Source organism: Oxyura jamaicensis, chromosome 3 (assembly GCF_011077185.1).
Source record: "Oxyura jamaicensis isolate SHBP4307 breed ruddy duck chromosome 3, BPBGC_Ojam_1.0, whole genome shotgun sequence".
In the NCBI taxonomy this organism is placed as follows: Eukaryota; Metazoa; Chordata; class Aves; order Anseriformes; family Anatidae; genus Oxyura; species Oxyura jamaicensis.
The window spans coordinates 113,928,541-113,952,386 of NC_048895.1; the positions used below are offsets into that span (position 1 = coordinate 113,928,541).

At 36.2% G+C, this 23,846-nt stretch overlaps 2 long non-coding RNA genes across 2 annotated transcripts; one reads left to right on the forward strand and one right to left on the reverse strand.

The window, feature by feature from the left end:
* Positions 1-8,885: 8,885 nt before the first annotated feature.
* Positions 8,886-23,079, forward strand: LOC118164969. Its single transcript, XR_004749782.1, has 5 exons — positions 8,886-8,950; positions 9,789-9,861; positions 18,936-19,205; positions 19,501-19,629; positions 22,771-23,079. It is a non-coding gene; the product is annotated as an uncharacterized LOC118164969 (long non-coding RNA).
* On the reverse strand, positions 17,181-18,410 carry LOC118164970. Its single transcript, XR_004749783.1, has 2 exons — positions 18,346-18,410; positions 17,181-17,549 (listed from the first exon to the last, which is right to left on the reverse strand). It is a non-coding gene; the product is annotated as an uncharacterized LOC118164970 (long non-coding RNA).
* Positions 23,080-23,846: the final 767 nt, after the last annotated feature.

Below are 23,846 nucleotides of genomic sequence, written 5' to 3' on the forward strand. Positions count from 1 at the left end.
AAATAAAGTGTTTTGTCATAAAAATATCCAAGGTTCAAGATGATCAAGGCTTACTGTTTCACAGTCTTGATCCATGTGTTGGACTGCGGGAGTCAAATTTTTCTTGAGGGCTTAGTTGGGAATTTCTGGATGGCAGGGTCTGAAGCATTCTCTTACAGTGATAAGCACATTCCATGCTCCTGCAACAACATGTATTACAAAATAGGAATAGCTTGTCACAATCAGATGAGTTAATCTTAAGGTTTTTAGAAGAAGGTGACCAAGCCTCGTGGCTTTGAACTTGTGCCTACTACTGTAATAAGTCATTTCATAAAGAAAAAAAAAAAAAAAAAGTTCAAACAAATTACTTTATTGAACCTTTTATAATGGGAGTATTTATATGAAGAAGAAAATAATAACAGGTGACTAACTTCACTTCATGTAAAGGATATCTTTGGTATATACAAAATTAATTCACTCTTCATTTCACTGCTGTGAAATCCAGCTGCCTACACAGTCTCTTTTTCATTCTTAAGAATTCAACAACTTCAACCCCATCACTCTGCAAAAGCAATAAATTAGGATCCAAGATGAAATGATGTTTCATTTGAAATGTTTTGTGCCTGTTTGCAGCTTCCAAATTAGCATGAAATAGCACCAGAGGAAACAGAGGGATTCTCCTGCAGTGTACAAAGGGCTATGTGAACTTTTGAAATGCCTGAGATCTCATTACTGACAATATTTTGACCTCAGAGTTTTCATCTACTGACCTGGAGGCTGCCTTTGGAAGTAGAAATGTAGATTCCCCATTCAGCATGACTCCATGGGTTTACCAAACTAGATGATTTTTTAAAATATATATATATATATATATTCAAAATGTAAAGCAACAGTATGTGGCTTCAAAAACTGTGGAAAAGTAATTAAAAATGATAGATAGGAAAGTCAGATAAATAAGTGATCATCTAGGAAAAAGACAGACAGAATGGAGTCCTTTCTGGGGTGCTTTCAGTAAGCTTTTATGTTTTGTTGCTAAGCCTGTTGAATCCTATCCAGAGATATGGGATTAAAAGCTCTACAGAGGCTTAAATTACCAAACAAAAAGCAGGAAAAGAGCAAGAGCTACTCGTCTTCTGAAGCTACCTCTCATTACTCCTGTGACCCAGATTTGTTGGAAATACTATTCCGCAGCAAAAGGGGGGAAAATGTCTGAGATAAGGTAATAAGCAAAAAACTTGCTGTTTATTTGGGTGGGGGGGGGGGAAATAATACAGCATCCCAGTCCCACTGGGATAAAACTTTGTTTATGTCAACAGAAAGAGAAGTTCACCACAATGTAAAATGTTTGTATAAATCTGTGCACATTATTTTAAGAGACTTTATGTCAAATCTGGGAGAAAAGCACTACATTCTCATTTTTGGAGTCCCAGAAAAGGCTAGTAATTTGGAAAGTAATTTCCTAGGACTCCAGATAATAATTTTTATTCCTATAGACAGTCTGAAGACAAAGGAATCAGCAAAACACTTTCTTTGCAGAACATGGAAGGAGTCAGAGAGAGTCAGCACAGCAACAGGTCTTTTTTTTTTTTTTTTTTTTTTTTTTTTTTTTTTTTTTAATCTGATGCAGATTTTTAGCTTCTTTGCACTATGCGTAAGACTTGTGAGTTCAACACTGATCCCCTTGTTCCTTTGTGGGATTGTTGTATTCTGTTGCAACAAAATAATGCTCCAAGCAATTTCTTCTCTCAGTGTCATTATCATTTCAGTTTGCTCCTTGCTGGAAATTAGCTGGATGCTATTGTTTAAACAGCTTTTAAAATACAGAGTGTAAAAGCCTCACCTCCAGACTCTGCAAGACTTTCCTAACCGACTATGACTGAATGGAAAATTCTGCTGCCCTGATTAAACTTATATGTAGAGGTGAATAAAATATAAAAGAGGTCTTGAGCATCATCTTTTATTTAGTGTCTTGTCCAATAAGTATGATCATACTTTTAAGGATCACAGTATATTTTTAGACACCTTGTAAAGCACTCAAGCTTTTGCTTAGAGTACTAAAAGTGTATGGTTTAATAAGCCAGTTGACAGAACATTAGTGACATCAAAGTGTTGGAAAAAACTCTGTTTGCTTGTTCTTCCTTTCATCTGACTTTAAAATACAGTGCAATCAACAGGATTAGGAGGGAAAAAAAAAAAAAAAAAAAAAAAGGGACATATAAAAAAAGGGCAAACCAAGTGCCTGCGATGAAAGCCATGTGATGAACTGTTTGAAAACAATGCAAAATTTCAGAAACCAAGATATTTCTCTCTGTCTAAATGCAAGCCTGGGAAATACCAGATTAATGCCATCTGGGTATTGTGTGGACAGCAAAAGCATACACCATTTCTTCCTTCTACCATTAACTCTCAGCTGGCCAGGGTTGCTCTAGAAGAGAGAGAAAACATCCAAGCTTATGTGTCTCAGGTCAGACTAATACCCCAGGAGAGATGGTAAATGGTGATGTTCATCAGGTCACATCAGTAATAGACACCAACCATTGGACACATCTCATCCAAATTGAAGTGTCTGCAGGGCTGGTCTCTGAAAATCCTTCAGAGATTAATGGCCACTTACAAAAAAAAAAATGATTGATCTGACCTCTTTGAGGCATTTGTTTGTAATTAGGTGAACTGATTCCTAAAAGTACCTTTTTCTCTCTATTTTTCTCTTTCTCCTTTCTCTCTACAGGGAGTTTGCACTTATAGCTATCTGCATTGTACATGATGAAAGTTAGATGAAACAAATTTGGTCTGATTTCTACATAAGCTACTCTCCAAGTTTCTTTTCCCTTAACTGATTATTATCAGAACCATCTTGTGTCAAATGATGTCATGATGCTATCTCTTGATTGGACATTTCACTCATCAGAGAAGATTGCATATGAAGAGAGCTCTAAGCTAATTGTGAGGAAATCATAACTGGCAAGCCCCAGACCAGGTATAAGATAATTGAAATACCATCCACTCTGCACATTACCATCTTTTGGCTGTCTAAAATGATTCATTAAAAAGGTAGATTGGTTCTCATAACATCGATGGGAATATGAATTTAGGAAAAAAATTACATCTATTAATTTAGAAAATTGCTTCAGTGATGATCTTATTATGCAAAACTTTTCAAGTCTGCAATTTTACACCCTTGCTCTTTGGTTCTGCAAAGGATGGGGACGCCATGCTCTCTCTTGCTTCACCAAGATTCTTGTAATAGGGTTTTCTAAGAACTTGTAATACAGGAGTTATACACTAACATTTGTATAAATATCTAAATCCCAGATGCATTTATTTCCAAGTATTGACCATTTAGTGACATTCCTTTCAGCAGTACTTTTGCTAGCATTTAACTTTACATCCAAGTTAGGGCTTTTTAGCATGTAAAAAGAGTGGAGTCTTTTGACCCGGAATTTGGGTCCAAATTCCACTCCAACTATTATAATTTAAGTTACTTACAAAAGAGTATCTGATCATTGGTGTATGATCATAAGGGCTTCACTTGCAGATCTTCCTGGCTGTTGTTAATAGGACAGTCACATCTTTGAAAAAGAGAGTCTTCCCTGTTTACACATTGCATATGATCTTTTCTCTGCTAGTCCAAAACTTTGCATGAAGTGGGAGAACAGTAGGATTTCCTAATTCACTGGTAAGCCAAGTGCTCGTATCTGTTACTTTCCATATAAAACACTTAAAATACACTCAGCTGTGAATGTAAAGCCAAAGCTGAACAGTGAATTCTCCTGAAGGCCTGATTTTCCAGGCAGTTTTTTGCCTATGGAGATGTTTCAGCATTAATTTTGATCATATTCTCTTTCACACCCTCTATCTAAGGTACTAAAAAGGGAATTCACAGGAATTCGTAAGGTGCCATAAGCAATGTTCTCAGAAGTGTAAAAGAAATGAATACGATAATAGCTTTCAAACTAAGTTCTTCTCAATGTGTTTAGTTCACTGGGTGTTAAAGAACATTTAGTAACAGTTTAAGGGAGTCAAATGAGGATGTAATCAGAATTCATCAGGTAAGGCACTATCCAAACTGGAAGTTACATACTCTTTATGCATGCTGTGAAGGTTTCTCTCCCCTCCTGACCTTCTCAGATGAAAGCTGGCCAGCTTCTTTAAAGCACATTTTTCAGGGACCTTTATCAGAGCACTGCAAAAGATGGTATTGATGATCCCCCCTTCCCCCCCCCCCCTTTTTTTTAACCCTTTTTAAGGCTACTATTTAGTATGTCAGCCCACCCTGCATAATGAGAGCTTTCAGCATGGAAGCTAAATACAGGTTCTTCCTTAATATTTGTAGCACACTAGGCATGTCTTCACGTACATTTCAAATCAGGTAAATTCTAGTCCAGTTCAGAGGTGGATTGCAGTGCATGTTACACAGCCTCTCTTTTAGGCATGCAATGCAAGGGTTTTAAACAACTTTTATTAGTTGACTGCAAAACTTAGAATCATAGAATATTCCAAGTTGGAAGGGACCCATAAGGACTATCAAATCCAACTCCTTGCACCGCACAGGTCTACCCAGAAGTTTAGACCATGTGACTTAGTGCACAGTCCAAACGTTTCTTAAATTCATACAGGCTTGGTGCAGTGACTACTTCACTGGGGAGCCTGTTCCTGTGCACAGCCACCCTCTCAGTAAAAAAGCTCCTCCTGTACTTGTACTTATTTCATCAATCATCCTTGAAAATCAGCCTGTTATAAAAAAGTTATGTAGAATTTCACTAAAAATTTAAAAAGAGATTTTTTTTTCAGTAGTTTTTAAGTGTTTCATACTGAAAAATTCTATTTCTTTTCTTCAAAAGATTCATTACAGTCTTCAGCAGGAGCTTATTCTTTGTGTTAATGTGCATTTTTTTTTCAGGGCAATTTCTATTAAATCCTCAGATGGAACACTTCTTTTTTTTTTTTTTTTTTTTTTTCTGTTTCACTTCTATTTAATTCCTTAAGACTGTTGCAGATAGACTGTCTTGAAAAGATGGAGTTACCTCAAGAAGCTATGAATTTAATTCTAGAGACATTGTTTTACTTTATCATCAAATTATTGATAAGTATCTCCCTTCATTTATAGTTAACATGACAGATTTTCTGAGTGCTCTAATTTACTTGAATTTGTTGCATCTACAAACAGTGCATGAAAAGAGAAAGAATGGCAAAATATGTTGTAAATGGCTGGAAAACATATGTAGGATGAATAGGTAATGCTGCAGCCCTCTCACTGATTTTGTTTTGTTTCCAACAAATGTTGTGAGAACATGAGTTTATGAAATTTCAGCTTAAAATATCTAGAATATAAAAGATTTTTATATGAATATTTTTCTACAATTTTCAGCTACAAGAGGAGAGAGGAGGAAGAAGAGATGACAGTAGAAACCTATATCTGAAGTTTCTTGTTTATGTTTATTTTTTTTTTCTTTTTTAAACTGTGCTTCTGGGACTATTACACTTGAGATACATCTATTTAGAGTAAACTGAACATCTGAAAAAAACATTCTCTCTTACTTTGAGATCAACTGACACAGTCTGGCCCCATTCAAACCATGACATTTGCCTGCTGCCCCATACAGGTTGACCACAGACAAACCTTGTTTTGAGAATAGTCTTTGAATCCTATTAGCTCTGTGAATAGGAAATTCTTGTAAGTGTGGTAGCCAAAAAAAAAAAAAAAAAAAAAAGTGAAAAAGTGTGCTAGGTGTTGCTCTAATAGGGATATTTTAATTCCATGTGCTTGTCTACCTGTTACAGTCAAGTTTACTAGTATTGTTGCAACCTTGATTTCCTGGATGATCATCTTTTGCCTTAATAGCTTAGTGACTAAACCATTCCTTTAAAACTTTCAACTGCTCAGAGTTGGTTATGGGTTTCTCTAACTGGTCAATTATTATGAATAAATGAACAGCATCAGCTCTTCTTGTGCATTTTATGTGTGCCCACAATTGGAAAACTATCATGGAGGCTTTTGGGGGGTGAAGGTATGAGCCCAACTCAGTAGTCAGGTCTAATATAATAGCTTTACTCAACTTCCAGCTCAGTTTGTAGGCTTTCAAATTTTTCCTGTCTTTTCCCCCAGGCTTACAGCTATTTTACTATATAAAGACACTCGGCTATTTGTCTTGATAGGTGAAGGTTCCTAGGATGTACTTTGGATATTAGTCTGAGAACTGGAAAGAAACACCGAATCATGACACTAAAATATGAGCAAAGCAGTATATATTGTGGCTCTTGATTTTCAGAGTCACCAGCTAAGTTAATTTCAAAAAATTTCAGAGCCACCTCCCAAGTACTGTTTTGAATGAAAAAAAAACATGGACCAGACCCTCCTGGAAACTATGCTAATGAGCATGGAAATTAAGGAGGTGACTGGGGACAGGCAACATAGCTTCACTAAGGGCAGATTATGCCTGAAAAATCTGTTGGCCAGTGGGGTTATAGCACTGTTGGATGTGGAAGAGCAACTGACATCATCTACCCGTACTTGTGAGAAACATCTAACACTGTCCAACATGACATCCTTGTCTCTAGAGAGACATGAATTTAATGGATGGACCACATGGTGGATAAGATATTTGTCTGTATGGTTACGCTTAAAGAGTTATGGTCAACTGCTCAGTGTCCAAGTAGAGATCAGCAACGAGTGGTGTTCCTCAGGGGTCAGTATTGGGACCAGCGCTGTTTATAATCTTTGTCAGTGACAAGTTTACTGATGATATCAAGGTGTGTTGTGCAGTCAACATGCTGGAGGGAAGGGACACCACCCAGAGGCACCTGGACAGGCCTGAGAGGTGGGCCTGTGCAAATCTCATGAAGATCAAGTCACAAGGCGAAGTGCAAGGTCCTGCATTTGGGCTGGGGCAATCCCAAGCACAAATACAGGCTGGGTGGAAAATGGATTGAGAACAGCCTTGAGGAAAAGAACCTGAGGGTGTTGTTTGATGAGAAGCTTGACATGAGCCAGCAACGTGCGCTTGAAGCCCAGAAAGACACCTGCCCCCTAGGCTGCACAAAAAGCAGTGTGGACAGCAGGGAAAGGGAAGTGATTCTCACTCTGTACTCTTATTTTGTGAGATCCCACTTGCAGCCCTGCATTCACATCTGGGGTCCCTAGGAGGTCACAAGGAGGTCACAGACATATTAGAATGTGTCCAGAGGAGGGCCAAGGTTTGATCAAGGGGCTGGAGCACATCTCCTTTGAAGAGAGGCTGAGAGAGATGGGAATTTGTGGGTTGGACCCAATGATCTCTTGAGGTCCCTTCCAACCCCTACAATTCTGTGATTCTGTGACTGTTCAGCCTGGAGAAGAGAAGATTCCAGGGAAACCTTATAGTGGTCTTCAAGTACCTAAATGGGGCCTGCAGGAAAACTGGGGACGGACTCTTTGTCAAGGAGTGTAGTGATGGGACAAGAAGTAATGGTTTTAAACTGAAAAGGCGTAGATTTAGATTAGATATTAGGAAGAAATTCTTTACTATGATGGTAGTGAGGGACTGAAACAGGTTGTCCAGAGAAGCTGTGGATTTCCCATCTCTGGAAGTGTTTAAGGCCAGCTTGAATGGGGCTTTGAGCAACCTGATCTAGTGTAAAGGTGTCCCTGCCCATGGCATGGGGTTTGGAATTAGGTGAGCTTTAAGGTCATTCCAACACAAACAATTCCATCATTCCATGATTTATTTGTCACTTAAGGACAAACCGTGAAAGACTTTTCCGAGTTTTGCTAGGACAGACAAGCAACACATATGATCATGCATCGAACACATTCATTTTCTCTGCATCTCAAAATAACACAAACACCTTTGAACAGTTATTGGAGGAATGCAGATGGATAAATACGAAGGCACATCTTGGTAATCTTACAGGTCTTCAGGCTTTATGCATTCCCTTTGCAACCTATTAGTGTTCTGTCTACTAACATTAAATAAGCCCTTTCAAGGAATTTACCATAGATTGTTTTGAATCAGAAACTTTGAGATTTGAAATGGATAGTCTTCAGAAGTATCTACTGAAATAGATACACTTCTATCTACACTTCTGTAGATGCAGTTCAGTTAAAATAAAATAGTATTTCTACTAAAAATTAAATGAAAAAAAAAAAATCTATGCCTATGCTGAAGCTAGACTGCAGAACAAGATAAGAGTATTAATGTGAAGGAGAAAACAAAATAAAAACAACAACAACAACAAAACATGCCAAGAAATATGCGATAGATTGCTTCTACAGTTTTGGGCTAATACTGACAATTTTGCATTGGATTTTATTCATGGACATTTCTTAATGTCCACAAGAATTTTCATCTTAGAGGAAAAATGAAATACATTTCCAGTCTTATAGTTTGAAAAATTCTCAATTCAATTGATTGAATTCAATAGAGAATGAAATGTGTGTTTTAGTTATTTAAAACTGTAGTGGGTTGAAATATACCATTGTGCTTTAAAATTACAATTTTACAAATGATTTGAAAATGCAAGCAAACCTTGTTTTCAGTCACCAGTTTATATGGTCCTTCCAAACAACTTGCTTTCCAAAAAATAAAAATAATTCTGCTTTTATTTTTTAGTTCATTGGCTTAGCAGAACACAAAATTAAAAGCCAATTAGTCTTTGATACTTTCTTGCAATCCAGAGGACACAATAAAATACAATTCATTTATTTAAATAAAAATATAGATTCACATACATATATTCAGCCTTTTCACTGCTTTGGAAAAGGGTAAATGAAATCTAACTTACTATAAAGTGACTGACATTTTACTCCCAATTTGTGCCAAGTGTGTTTGTATGGGTGTGGGGATTCAGATGAAAACACTCAACATCAATAGTATGGAATTGTTCTTGTTCGTTAAGCCTCCCCTTCTCTTTCTCCTGCTTCCAGCTGTTTAAATCTGAAAGCTGCACTTGGAACAATGCCAGATGACTCTGATGAACAAACTGCAGAATTCAGGTGAAAAAAATATTTCTTATAAGCTGAAAGAAGTGGTAATTAAGTAGAAACCTTTACATACCACAGAAAAGAAGCATATTTACCTTTGGAAAACTAATAAGTAGTTCTGCATCTGTCATTTTAAAGCCTGAAATTTATGTAAACCCTGATCAGAAAATTATTTAAGTTGTTGTCCAACTTTAGTATTTCACTGTGTGAAATCTTGATAGCAAAGACAAAGGTATATGTTATTATTTTCTCCAATGCCTCTACTATAGGATCTCCTGCTATTATCAGAGTCATTGGTAAATTTATTAGAATTATATAAACTATACTCAATAATGTGTAATTTAAAAAGCTTTATGTTAAAAATATTTTAACAACTCCCCGTTTGCTCCTGACTGTGTAGGAAGACTGACTTGCTAGTTCAAATCTATGGAAGGATTAATTTTGCTTTATATACTATTTTTAATGTATTGAAATTATACAATTCTATAATGACAAATGTTACCTTTAAAATATTTTTTCTTAAAGTCAGTATCACCTGACAGGTGTCAAATCAGCTTTTATATGTAATGTTCTTAAAGTGAAATTATCATACTAATTTTTAATTTTTTTTTGGAATGCCATAGGATAAACAGAGGTTTATTCAAAAATCTTCATTTTTTTGTTCATAGCAGGAGATCCTATAGTAGAGGCATTAAAAAAAATCTGAGTTGTTTTTTGTTTGTTTGTTTGTTTGTTGGGGGGGAAGGAGGTCTGTTTTGCTTTAATATTTTAGCCTTCTTAGGACTACATTTGATTTTGAGAGACCATAATGTTCTAATACATATTTCCTTTTCTGATGCTGATGCTTCAGATTCCAATGAGCTGGAGCAAGAAATGCTCTGGGGAAACTCTGAGCCTCACTTCAGTGGCTCCTTGGGACTCAGGTAAGACCTGACAATGTCTCTTATGGGCTATAATAAGCTTTTTTTCCTTTTCAAGAACAATGCTGTGCCTTCTCCACATGTTTCTGTCTTCATCACCCCTTCTTTTGGCTTTTTTATAGTCTTTCCTTTCCAGCCATTGTCTGTATGCTGGGTTTATGTGACTAAGTGATGGCAAACAGAAAATATAAGTCTATATTGCACTCTGCATTTATGGATAATGAAGATGTATTATATTATGTGACTGATTTATTTATATAGGGCTATCGATTTTCTTTCTCTTCATAAACCAGAAGGTGGCATCTGATTACTGGCTTGTAAATTTGCATGTCTTCTATCTTCACTGCATAGCCAACTTTTGTGATTTCTTTTCTTTACATATCTGTCAACATGAACACACAATACACAAAAGGGTGTCTATATTCTTCAATCAAACATATATAATATTAATAATCAGTTTCATGCATATTCATGTAATATTTAACCTCATATTGAACTTCTGTTCCTTTGTTTGTTTTAAGGATCTGAACTCACTGTGTTGATCTGAACTCACCTATTTATTAATTATAGGCAACACAGTCCAGGGACTTGATGCCCATTCTTCATACTGGAAAAAGAAGGCAACAGAGGTCAAAAGGCTCCAAAGGCAGACAGAAAAGTTGTGACAATGCCAGAAATGCTTAGATCTCCTTGCTGTCACTTGCAGACCTTTAGCTCTAAGACCAACCCAACCTAGTTCATATGATTAAGCAATTTGTAGACTCTTGGTTCGCTTCCCAAAGTGTCTGACATTACTTTGTGTGGTAGTTAGAACTCAGTGAGCAATTAGTGTTTGGGATTCAATTAATTTTGATGAAAATCATTTGGCATTCTGTGTCCCCACCATAGCTGATTCATAAAGGAAATGAATTATTCTTGTCAATCTGTAAACTTTTGAATAGTTTTAACTTAACAGGACATGCTTCTAACTCCAAAGACATTGGGTTATCTTTGTATTCACTAAAGGATAGTTCTAATATATGATTGTGATAACATCAGAGAGTATTTTTATAACAACAAAAGTATAAATTGCTGTCTTAGAGTCATTCCCAAGCTGCCCTGCAAGGGAAAAAAAAAAAAAAAAAAAAAAGAGTTTGGCTTTCCTTATGAGAAAAAGTTTGGCACAGGTGTAAAGAGAGCTCTCAATATAGTCTGTTGGCTTAATTGTGCAAAAGCTGACAAGAGATACATTTTAAATAGTTTTAGAGGAGGTATGTCATTCTAATTACTAATTGTCAGGATTCAGATGCTTGGAACATTGTGGTCTGAATCATCACAGACTGTTTGCTGTTGGATTCTTCCTTCTGTGACTGAAGACATTGCCATACTTTCTATAATCTACAGGCAAGATAAGTTTGCACAGCTTACAAAGACAAGCTGTATCCTGGACAGCTGGAAATGCTAATAAATGACACATAGACACTCCTATTTCTCCTTAGTCCAATGAGCAGAAAGCTTGAGTTGTGAAAGATCATTTAGAAAATGCCTAGAAAGCTGGAGAAAGACACAGAGATTTCATGGGTAAGCCAAAAGACCAACCTTCATCTCCAGGGAAAGAGAAAGAATTACCAGTACAGGTTGTGTATCTGAGTATTTCAAGGTGACAGGAACATGGTGAAATAGCAGTCAAGGCTGGAAGATGAGAACTGACAGGAGTGAGCTGTTCAAAATCAAAAAGGATACAGCTAAAGGTGATGGGATACTGATTTATTTAATGCAACAGTAAAGAAACAAGAAGAAATATCTTGGGTGAAAGTGAATCTGTCTGGGTCAAAATCACACAGGGGGAAGAAAGATGAAAGAGTTACCAGTGCAGAATTCTTATAGTTCCTTATAGATTGTCAAGAGCAGCTATGTGAATACAGACATTTTCATGATGATTTCATATTCAATCTGTGTTTTATATAAAAATACAAGTGCATATCCTTATAAATGTAAATATATATATACTACATAAAAGTGAGGTTATAAATTATATGATCCATAAGTTTCTAAAATTAAAATGTTAATAGGAACCTCATTATGAAGAAGTTCTTGCCCCAAGATGAAAGATGAAGAGCAAGAAAAAATTACCAAGAACATTCAGTTCCTCCTTTTAGAGCTGACATAGTTTTAGACAAATTCAGTGAGCAAATGTGATATAAGAAGTTTGGAATAGGTTTTGCCAAACAATAGCAATGCTACAAAAAGCAGATGCAACACAAAGGATATTTTGTACATCTGACTAAGAAAAATGTGATGATTAGGTAATCAGTTCACCTTCTTACATTTGTGTTTGTTCCATTCACCATTTTGTGTTTGTTCCATTTCATATTAATCTTTTAACACAGTTTTGATTTATTTTATATTTTTCACTTGGATTCAGTTTTGCTATTCAGATTTTATCTTCTACGCGGCAGCCTTTTACATTGGTCACCCAGTTCTTAATCAATTTAGATTTCTGATCTTATCTCTGATTTTGATGATTTATTTAATTATTTATGTTTGGGGTGGGGTGGGGTGGGTAGTATTATAAAGGAAAATAATTGGATGGAGATAAGTGAAAAATGCTGTGACAAAATAAAGCTACTTTTCTAGTCAAAGCATGTTCAATCAATAAAAAAGGGCCATAATAAACTTAGGAAAGTCAAAAGGTTTTAATCTTTATTAATAATAGCTTTCAAATAAGAGAATTAGGAGCTCAGCTGAATCTCAGCTGGGATGGGGTTTAATGTGTTTATCAAAATCATTTTCTGATATTAGTATTTACAGTAATACAAAAATAGGCTTGGTAATTCAAGAAGGCTTTTCCATCTTCAGTTTTGTTATATGGGATAGAAAGAATGAGATTAATTTTGTCATGTTAAATGAGTCCAAAGTAAATGGTCCAAAGTACCTGCAGATAAAACCATACCAGATTTCCTTCACAATCAGTGGAGACAAGCTTAGGAAATGAAGCACTACATTTAGCTTAGTTGTAGATGCCCAAGTTTGTTTTGGTATCCAGTGATACTACACCACAAGCTCCAGAAATGGGTCCATTTATGGATTACAAAGTATCTGTTATCACTGTGCAGTTTAAAGAAAGTGTGCATGTGTGTGTGCATGTGAGTGTATAGAAACATATCTGTGTGGATAGATATGAGTATAGCTTCACAAATTAATCCAAGGAGGAAAATATAATAGCTATGTAACCATTGTGTTACATCCTTTCCACCTTCCACTACTGCAGTGCTATACAAAGGTTTTATTTACAAAAGCTAGTAATTTTGTTCTAACATGCAGAACACCTGGCTCCCTAGAATATCATTACAGAGAAGGAATGCTTTTATTGTTTTATGATTGTTGCTATCAAAAAACAATAAGAACAGTAAATGTGTTAAGTGATATCTAATTGTGTTTCTATGGCTGGTTTGAGAGAATAAAACACCAGAACCTTCTGGAAGCAATTAACCATATTAATAAAATGCATTTGCTATGAACATTTATTGCTGATCTTAGCACAGAGCACATACCTGAACATTACTTTATTATGCTTCATGAAGCACTCTTACACTTCACCTGGACTTCACTGTTTGCTGTTTTTACCTGATAAAAAAAAATGGAGGGGAAAAAACAAACAAACAAAAAACAACTTCTTCAACTACATAACTTAATAAAGAATGAAATCTCTAGATTTCTTTCTACAGTTTGCAGACTTTGGACTAAACTTACCCATGATATATGTTTGGGAAGGTCAACCACAGTAAGGAATCTGAGATCTATGTTTTCACCTTTTGCCATGTTTTGCATTGTTTTTTACATTTTTACAATGTTTTACATTGTTTAATAGATGGAACTTAACCACAGTAAAAGGAAACAAGCATAAATTGTGTTCTTATTTTTTTTTTCATTTGTTTTTGTTTGTTTGTTTTGTTTTTAATAAGTACAAACACGTTTCATCTTAGTGTAGATGAACAAGTTTCCTGAATTGTCTAAAGCACTGAAATGCACTTACTGGAGTAGATCTGCAACATCCTGCAGGCCTTCCCAGTGCCTTGCCACCCAGGAATGCCCAGCTTTGATACAGAACCTTCTACTTAGAGATTTTTTTTTTTTCAGAATGACAGAGGAGTACATGCAGTTGCATGTGTACATGCTTGTATATGTTGAATAAAGAGGGAGAGCTTTTCCATGCAGAAAGCCTAATTGTGGAAGTTAAACCTATTCCTTTAAAAAATTTCCATACTGTGAGCCTTTTGCAGCTGCAAATAGATTAAAGGGGTGTTTAAAGGTATAGCATTAAATGAGTACAAATAACTGTTTTACGTAAGTTGCCTGGGGTACATCACTAGCCTTCTAAATGATCAAAAGGTATAGCTGGAGGCAAGGTCCAAAACCACCTGCTTATATAAAAGACTTTTATATGAGGTAGCTGATATCATACATTTACACTGATCTTCCTTTAAACACTGTAATGAAATCAGTATCAAAATTATGTTAAAGTAACGTTATATCTACCTTAAAGAGATGGGAGCAGGAAAAGTACAGCTCCACCCTTGAATTGCCCCATGTGCAACAGCACTAAGATCATGTATTACACCTGTATCTGTCTGCAGGTTAGCAGGGCTAAGCTGTCTTAAGCTTTTTAAAACTGATTTTGACATTGATTCTGCAAAACTCTGAGGAGTTTTCTTCATTTTAAGCATATGAGCACTTCTACCCAAGTTCCATGAAGGAATTCAGCCCCCCCATTGCTGAACCAGTTTAAGATCTAGGTGTAAATATGAAGGTTTTGCTGAATAAGGTAGATACATCTTGCTGTTGCCACTTCGCTGTATTTTCAAGAGGAATTAAGAGCAAAAGTTCATTTGAAAACAACTGACAACTCATCTTTTAAGCCTGACACTTCCGAAAACTTCACACTTAATTATTTAAAGTACTTTACAATTCTGCATGTCTTAACAAGGCCCTTTTCTTATGAGGGTCTGTATACTAAAAATAATAATAAGAAGAAACAGTAAAGCACTAACACTTGCAGCTTTATTATTCTCTGTGCATTGTTCATGTATATATATATATATATATTTTTTTTCTCAGTCTTTACCTTTTGATTCAATTCAATATATCTTGGTATTTGTAGTGTAAACACTCCTAAGCAATGTTGTCCCTTTAAAGAATAGTCAGCATTTATGCAATAAGCACCATAAAAGACTTCTCAATCAATATTGTGATTTTCATCACAACTCATGAATTGTCTATCAGAATGGCTATTTGTTGCCACTCTTGATGTAGTAAACAGACACTCAGAGCACAGAAAAAAATTGAAAGAACTGTGTTTTCATGACTAAAGGTATGGCAGAAAAAGCAGGACATCAAATCTGGAGCTGGAATAACTTCTAACTGCCTAACACATAAGTGTCCACACTAGAGACCAAGCTGGAGAGATGAATTTCATCATATGTGGCCACCACTGGCAAAAGCAGGACTGTCTTTCTATTACTCATCTGCCAAGAAAAGCTTTAATCCAACTGACTGTATTTGCTCATGATACAACTGCTCTGAGCAAATATTTTAATTAAAACTGTTGCCCTGCCTCATGGTTTGCAGGATTAGGGGTTGTTCTATGCCTTCAAACCAGGTTGCCAGGTATTTCTTGTGATATTACTGAGATATTTCTTAGCTAATGCAGGTAAAAAATAAAATTCTGAGCTCAGACCTGGACCAGATTGATTTTTCCTTGCTAAAATTTGCCAGTGCAACTGATGTTTTATTTCCACCTTTCAAACTAAAATGTGTCGTTCACCTTTAACTTGGAAAAAAAAAAAAAAAAAAAAAAAAAGTTAAAAAATAAATAAAAAAGAGAGCCCAAGGAAAAGTCCTAAAAAGAAACCTGAAAGGAAATTGATCAGCTCCTTCTCCCCCATGAACACAGGCTTAGAAATAGAAAGCTTTTAAAGTGCCCTTATTGTCAGGATACAGAACTTTTTTAAGAAAAAAATTACATCTCCGTGATCTGCATTTATTCTCTAACTGGGTAAATTCCTTTCCAAAAAAGTAAAAAAATTAAATATATATATAGATAGATTTGTTATGCTTAGACCATATTGCTTACAAAATAGATTGAAGTTCCCACAATTATATGCATTACATTTAAAAAAAAAAAAAAAAAAAGTGTTTATAAAGTCTAGGGAAAAGAAAAACAATAACAACAATAGCAACAAAAACAAAACCACAACCAACCTCAGGGTTTAAAAGCCTTTTTCAAGATACCGTTTTTCTCTCCAAGGTGCTGAGCTGGTGTTGATAAAAAGACCTCTCTTTGAGAATAAGATGTAAAAAGTCAAAACAGTTTTCCATTTTAGAGGAATCTTTTCAGTGTGTTTGCCACCATTTCAATGAGTTCTTTTCCTCTCTGAATATAGAAGCACTAACTGTATTAAAAATAATAATAATAAAGAACAATAACAACAAAAGTGTTACTTGGGCTAGGTGTATAAAAAATACAAAATAATTTAAAAAGTAAGGCTAAAATACATTAATAAAGTCTCTGAGGCGATGATGTGGAGTTCCTTGGTGAGGCAGAAACCTAAGATGGAGAGATCCTCTAGGCAGCAGTAATGGTTGACCATAATAAATGTGGGAAGATGTGAACCTGGCTAACAGTTTTTTTGTTTGTTTGTGTTTTTTTTTTGTTTTGTTTTGTTTTGTTTTTCCCCAAATGTACAGATCAGTGAGGCTGAGTTTGCACAGAGTGTAATGTGATCTGTAGAAGAAAGGACCTGAACAGATGAGGGGAACACATCCATATCTACCCCGTTAGGTCTGAGCTTGGTTTGAAGTCCAGCAAACCAACAGGTAGAAAGCACAGGCATAGCCTGTGGATGGGGCTGCCTGGTTCTTTAAGAAAGGCCATGGACATGTTCATGCAGTGCAAGATTTAGGAGGAAAAGAGGAAGAGGAAGCACCCAGTCCTATCACCTGTACAGTACTGAGACCTTTGTAAGCCAACATTGATGCTTTAGCTACCTCTTGATTAATAAAAAGGGTTTAAAGAACATAGTCAGGTACTGGCAGACACATTATGAAAATGTTAGAATGGGCCTTGGCATGATTTTAACACTGACCAGCAAGCACTGATCCAACAGCTCCCAGCCATGGCTTGAGAGTTAGCACCAGCCTGGAAACATACTCAACAGCCAGTTTGGGGCAGAGGAGAATTACAGAATACTGTCTTAGAATACTGTCTTTGGGGCAGAGGAGAATTAGCAGTGGCTCAGTGGAAGCAACTCATTACTGGTACAGATATGGATCACTTGCCTTCCACGGCTCCCTGGCAGCATCTTCATTTTGTACTAGAGGCTTAGTTTTTGGAGCAACAAAGTTTGCTATCTGCTTTACTGAAACACTGAGATGTTGAACCATCACCCAAGCAAAGATGAAGAAGCATTTTGTTCCTCAGGTGAACAAGGGGCAGTACTGGCAATTTTGAGGATGTGTATAGAAAAGATCTTCAGAGTCCAGGGGAAATTGTTTTGAATATTCCATTTCTTCTCTTCTTTCTTTACAAATCCTGTTTGGATAGGGTCACTTAGAGCATTCCTCTCATTTATACATTTTCCACTAATTCTCTAGTTTCACATCAAACAGAATTTTTCTTTTCCTTTGCCCTTTTCCTTTTGAAAGACTTCTTCCTAGAAACAGGAGATGAATAGTTAAGTTCCAAGGCCATTTTGTATTTACTTAGTGTTTTACCAATGTATTTATAACACTTCCTTAATAAAACTGTTTTGTAATGTATGAGGTAGAGAATTGCGTTCATATTGCTCATGTTACCGGATGGTGTTTCCCCAGTAAAACAAAAACATAAAAACAAGCAAACAAACAAAAAACAATGCATTAATGAATAAATATAGTCTAAATACATTCAACTTATCTCCAAACCAACAGTTATTTGGAACTGGATTGTTCTAAGCATTACTCTGATTGCTGAAACCTTAATTCAGAGGTTTGTCTGGAAACGTGCAGCATGCACTACTGACATACAAGAGGCAAACAAAAAGATCTTTCACTGAGATAATTTTGTGCTCCTAAATAATTAATTTAATAAAAGCACACAAATATATACTAATCCCCAATGGTCCTGTCCTAGACACTAGCAAGCAGATTCTTTCTAATCATCTTGTAGTTTTTAGGAAATGTCTGCAAGGGATGCATCTGTTTATAATTCACCATCAGATTCCTATAAAGATGACTAAGAATAAAATAGAGCTCAACTCATTAAAACTCAGGAGTAAATTAAAAAAGCGTGAATGAAAAAGCTCCCTTACAAGAAAATACAGAAAAACAGGGAGCACAGTGTTTCTTTGAAGTAGGCATACTGGTAGAGAGAGCACTATACATAGGACAGAGAATTTTCAAGCCCTGAATCTGCATTTACTCCTCACCAAGTAGCACATGAACTGGAAAAACAACCATTAGGGATGGTACCATGAAGAACATTGAACCAGCAAATGTCATCTATCATCTTCCTGCCAACGAATGTTGAATTCACCATCTCCCTTTGTGATATAGGGTATATGAGACCAAAGCAAATACCTGTTGTCAACACCTGGAACTAAAAAGACCACCTGCCAGGATTGATTGGCATGACTCGCCTTTAACAAAAGCTGCCTCAAAAAAACTGCAGGACAGAGACAGGCAGGCAGAGTTCAGAAGAAACTTAAATAGCACCACATGTTCCCCATGACAAATATATCTGAAACCTACTCAAAGCCACCTCCCCTTGCCTTTTAATTCACAAGTTACTGATGTCTTCAGAAGTGGAAAAAGAAATTAAGAGAAGAAAGGAAATAGCTTTACCTCTGCTTTCTTCAAGAATATCACATAATGTATTTCGCTTTAGTTAATGATAGCTGTAATTTGAGAATGAGTTTTAGTTATATTGTCTAGCCAAACATGGTTAGACATTTCACAGAAACTGGGTCTTGGGTTGAAGAGTATGTTGGACAAACATGTTGTGTGTAGCAAGTCTGACAGTATTTCAGAGGCCAAGTCATAATCTAATTTTTTTCTTAAAGTTTGAAGGTGTATCTGTCAAAAGAAATGCACCAGGAAAGTCTGTCTCTCAACAGGAGGGTGGCTACAGGTTTCATTGTCCTGTTTTGTCACCTGCAAGAGAGCATGAAAACAAAGTAACTTGCAGCCTGATACCAGCTGCTTCCCATGGAAGCCTTTCTGAGAGTACTACAACTCCTAGTTCCTGACCTTGCTGCCATTTGCTCACATCTCTTTGACACTAGTGTCACAGCTTGCTGAACCCTGAAATGTCATTAAATCTTTGTACAATGGTAAGTTTATCAAGTGCATCGCATTCAGTTTTATATTAGCTACAATCTGACATTATTGAATGCAACTGACACTGTTGAGCCTGCTCAGAAACAAGCCTAACCTACTAAGATTGCAATGAATTAAAATAATAATAACAATAATATAGAGTGAAAATATTTGGCATAATAACTCAGTGATCAGATTGATTATCTGGAAGGTAGATCATGTTTGTAGGATTTCTTTAAGTTGGAAGTGGTTATGACAATTTCAACATCCAACCAGAATTTTCTCATCTTCATTGGATTCTGTGTATAGATCTCTACATGTTTTCTACTGAAACTGGACCATTGCTCAAGAATGGCAAAATTCATGGGGCCACAAGGATAGGACAGAGATGTGCAGTTCAAGCACTTGGCTGGAAGCAGGAGACGGGCTCCTTCTGAGGTATGTTTCATTTGTAGAAATTAAATGTCTAATGCTAAAGAAATATCATTTCAATACCCTCTGTCTGGTTCAGAAAACCCATATCATAAATACTACAGAATCTCAGTGTGGACTATTAGTTCTGCCTCACTCCAAAAAAGTATCAGGATTTTAGCCACCCACTTTAACACCCAATCCCTGTGTCAAATCTAAGGCTGAATGTATGTCCCAAAGCTATTTGCAGTACTGAGTTTTTGAGAACACGTATTTTCCTGTTAAGTACTTTTAGAACCAAATACATGAAGTAAATAACTGGACTATAATAGTCTGTGGAAAAGTGTTTATTAATAAAACCCAAGCAGGTTGCTGATATGCATATAAACTATTATTTATTTTTGAGAGCAATTCATTTTTTTTTCCTCCTAGTTTATCCGTTGTTTTGTTTTTCCTCTTTAAAACAATCTGAACATGCAGTGTTTCAAACCTGCAGTGTTTCAGAGCAGAAGATTTTGTTTTATTTTATTTTGTTACAAATCTTAAAATTTTATTGTTAAGTTTACAATATCCAGTGACTATTATTATTATTTTTTATTATAATCTTTTTGTGTGTGTTTGTATTCAGAACTGAAATACACTAAACAGCAATGAGTATGTTTTTATGGATATCCAGACACAAAAACAAAAAAGCATAAGACAGAGCCTCAGTGAAAGCAATGAAAATTTTCCTTTCAAAGCTTTCATTTGGTTGCTAGGAAAATATTTATGAAATGCAGTTTAATGCATTTGCTGAAAATTAACACAGAGATGCATTTGCAGCTAATTAACCTATTCTCAAAGAAAGCAATTGGGAAATGCTTGATTAATGTTTAAGGCATAAGATACACAGGAAAAAAAATGTAGGCAAAACTTCATCATGGCACCCAGGAGACCTCTGTGTGACACAATCTAGAGTCTGTGTGCAGCTCACTCTCCACAGGAACTAATTTTGAAGCACCAGAATGCTCTGAATTGTCTGTAAAACACTGTAGAAGAAACTCAACATAGAACAGAAGGCATGCTTTCCTTAGGAAGAATGCTGATAAAATTTTAATGAAGTAACATGTTGTCATGGGGATTTGTTGCTATTCATTAATTCATTGTGCTTTTCCCCTATAGTTTTGCTGAAGCTGAGTGACAAATTGTCAAGTAGCAGTCCTAGAGGTTTAAAGTTTCTCATTGATAATATAACTTTCCTGCAAATTGTTTTAAAGGATCCAGTGTTCACAGAATAAAACTTCTGAGGTATCAGAGAGGGAGATTCATTTGTGTGGGGAGAGACAGGGGATGGGCTGTGTTTACCATCTTCTCTCGACCACCTCACTAGCAGTCTGACGGTAATATCCAGTGCACAGACACAATTTTGAACGTCTGAATATCTTCAGACATGCTTGTGTTATCAGCTTGCCCATATTTCCAAAAATAAAATAACCAGTCTGAAAACTGTATGTCCTTTCCCACAAAGGGTAGAACGAAGAGGTTGGCCTGAAGCCTATGATAGGTATTACTGCTCTCTGACTCACTGGTATAAAATAAGATTATCTCATGGCCAGGCATTTGGATGTGAGATATATGGAGATTCTGCTGAAGTGTGTTTGCATGGGAGAATTATTGAAGTTGCCCTAAACCTAAACTACCTGAATGCTATGGAGAATGATAAGAACCAGCTGTTTCAGCTCAATTGAATCAGTGAGGATCAATGGTCTCTCATTTAGGCTATTCTGAAAGTTTCCCTTTCCCTTTCCCTTTCCCTTTCCCTTTCATGATAAATACTTTCAAGATTTTCATGAATGATGGGTTACATTTTACACAATGAATCAATGTTCATGTAGTAACACAGTGCCAAAGTACAATATTTTCCTGGGCTACCCTCCATCTCTTTTCCAGATTTGATGACTGGTGCCATTGAAATAGCTAGGGCCTAATATCAGACATGATCATGAAAAGTCCTGGACTCCAGAACTGAATTCTCCACTAATATAGCTAAGACTGAAGGTGGTGATTTAAATGCTTTGAGGCATTGCTATTTTCCCAGACTTCATAAAATATCAGCAGCTGATGTGCATATTTCAGTCATGTAGGTGATATGTGGGAGATAAATTTATTAGATGCATAGCAAGATATACTACATTCTGTTGTTCTGATGATAGCACCCATGAGTTTGAACTAACTATAAATGAAAAAGTTTTTCTTTCCAAGGATCAACATATATTTCTGTTCACATGTTGATATCCATAATAAATCTTCACAACCTTAATACACTGGTGATCTAAATTGTTCAGGCTACTAGAAGCAGCCCTAAAACATTAAATTTCATAGCAGTTGTGTTGGATCAGAGTTCATCCCTAGACTGTGTTGACTGGCCTGTTCCCACATCTTTTTACTTGAAATGAGAAGACTAGCTCAAAAGTTACCTATCTGGGGACAAATGCCTGCTAGGGACTGAGTAAATTCACTCATCTCACACCCTATGATTTTCTGCAGAGATGTCAGATGGTAGAACATTTGAGCAAGTTACCACTGGTGCCATACCACATCTAAACTAAGGAAATAAAGGTGTAAGAGATTCTCCTGGCTCCATAGCCTTCATACAGTCTTGCTGGTCATGCTGTGCCTTACTTGAGTACTGTGTGACTCCAGAGATTTAATTAATCTCTATTGCTTCATCTCTTCTGACATATTTTCTTGCTTCAACATGGTTAGAGTAAGCCTGCGATTAAGGAACAAATGAAAAAACAGACTCAGGAAATTATACATATGTACATATATACATACAAATATATATATATAATTAGGAAAGAAGACTTCAAGATCCAAAAAATTGGATTCTGAACTGCTATAATTGGTGCAGTCATTGACATTGGTGCAGTGTAACTTTACACCAAGTGAGAATCCAGGACAGAGCCTGCTATGTTAGTATTAAGAGGGGGAATTAAGCCAAATTATCCCAATACATACTGGATCAGAATCAAGCCTCCTGTAATCCTCCACCTAGATTTTCTTCACTGTCTCGCCTTCTCCATCTAAATCCCCTTTAAATGCACTTGCTTTTCATTTCAGTGGGACTTTAGCATAATTTGCACTTTAATTCTACCTTTTGCTAAATGATCTTAATGTCCTTTACAGGCATTAATTGATTAAGGCTCTGCCTGCTCTTAAGAATGGATGCTTTTATCCTCAGTTTATCCAGGGGGATATTGAAACATATCCAAGTCAAGTAACAAGCTCAAGGTCACAGGAGGGAGGTGAAAGAAACTGGGAATCAAACCTTCACATCTGGATCTGCAGTGCTGCAATCTCTGCACTCCATTGTGCTCATCATCCTGTGTGTGCATGCAGGGCTGAATCCAGCAAGTTTTAGTGAAGCCTTGCAGTGCAATATAATTAATTTGTTACGAATGCCTATAAATAAAATAAACTCTGAAATGATCCACACTTCTCTGTTGTCAAAAGCATTCCCATCTCTCACAATCCCTGCTCACTGGCTGCTGACATTATTTCTTGGTTAGTGGATGACAGTTCAGTGCCTTGAGTGTTCCTCTCGCTGTAGGGTTAGTAGGATAATTGACAAACCACAGGGACTAGATCCCTGGATTAGGATGACCGGACTGTCAAAACAGCCATGACAAACTCTCACATCAACTTCTACTGCAAGTCAGGTCTATGAGGAAAAAATGCACCTTGGCAGGGCCAGAAGGGAAGTCTTTAGTTTAAATCTTTTCCCACTGCATAAAAAGCTACAGCAGGGGGAGGAGAGAGCATGGATCTTTCTGTTTAATTCATAGAAAACTCTGTTACAGCAAGTCACAATTAATTAGAGTACTTGAGTAAACATTTTGGGGTCCTATTGTGTTTGCTTAATATGTTTACTGGAATGCATGACAGATGTCACTTCTGTTTCTTATTAGAGACTGACAAATGACTGTATATCCAGTGCATGTGATTACATAGAGTGAATGCAACCCTCGCACTTGCACACACAAATTGACTCACTTTTGCAAGGTTAATATTAGCATGTAAAATTTGTGCACAATATCTGTATTAATTAGCACAGGACCTTTAACAATTTCAGGTGTTATTGAAACCACTATTATGATTACTGAATAATATCTTCAGGACATATATATTGTTTTTACATTTAAATGGAAAAAGAAAGAACACTTGAAACAATAGTCAAATCATTTGCTTTACTTCTGTCACTT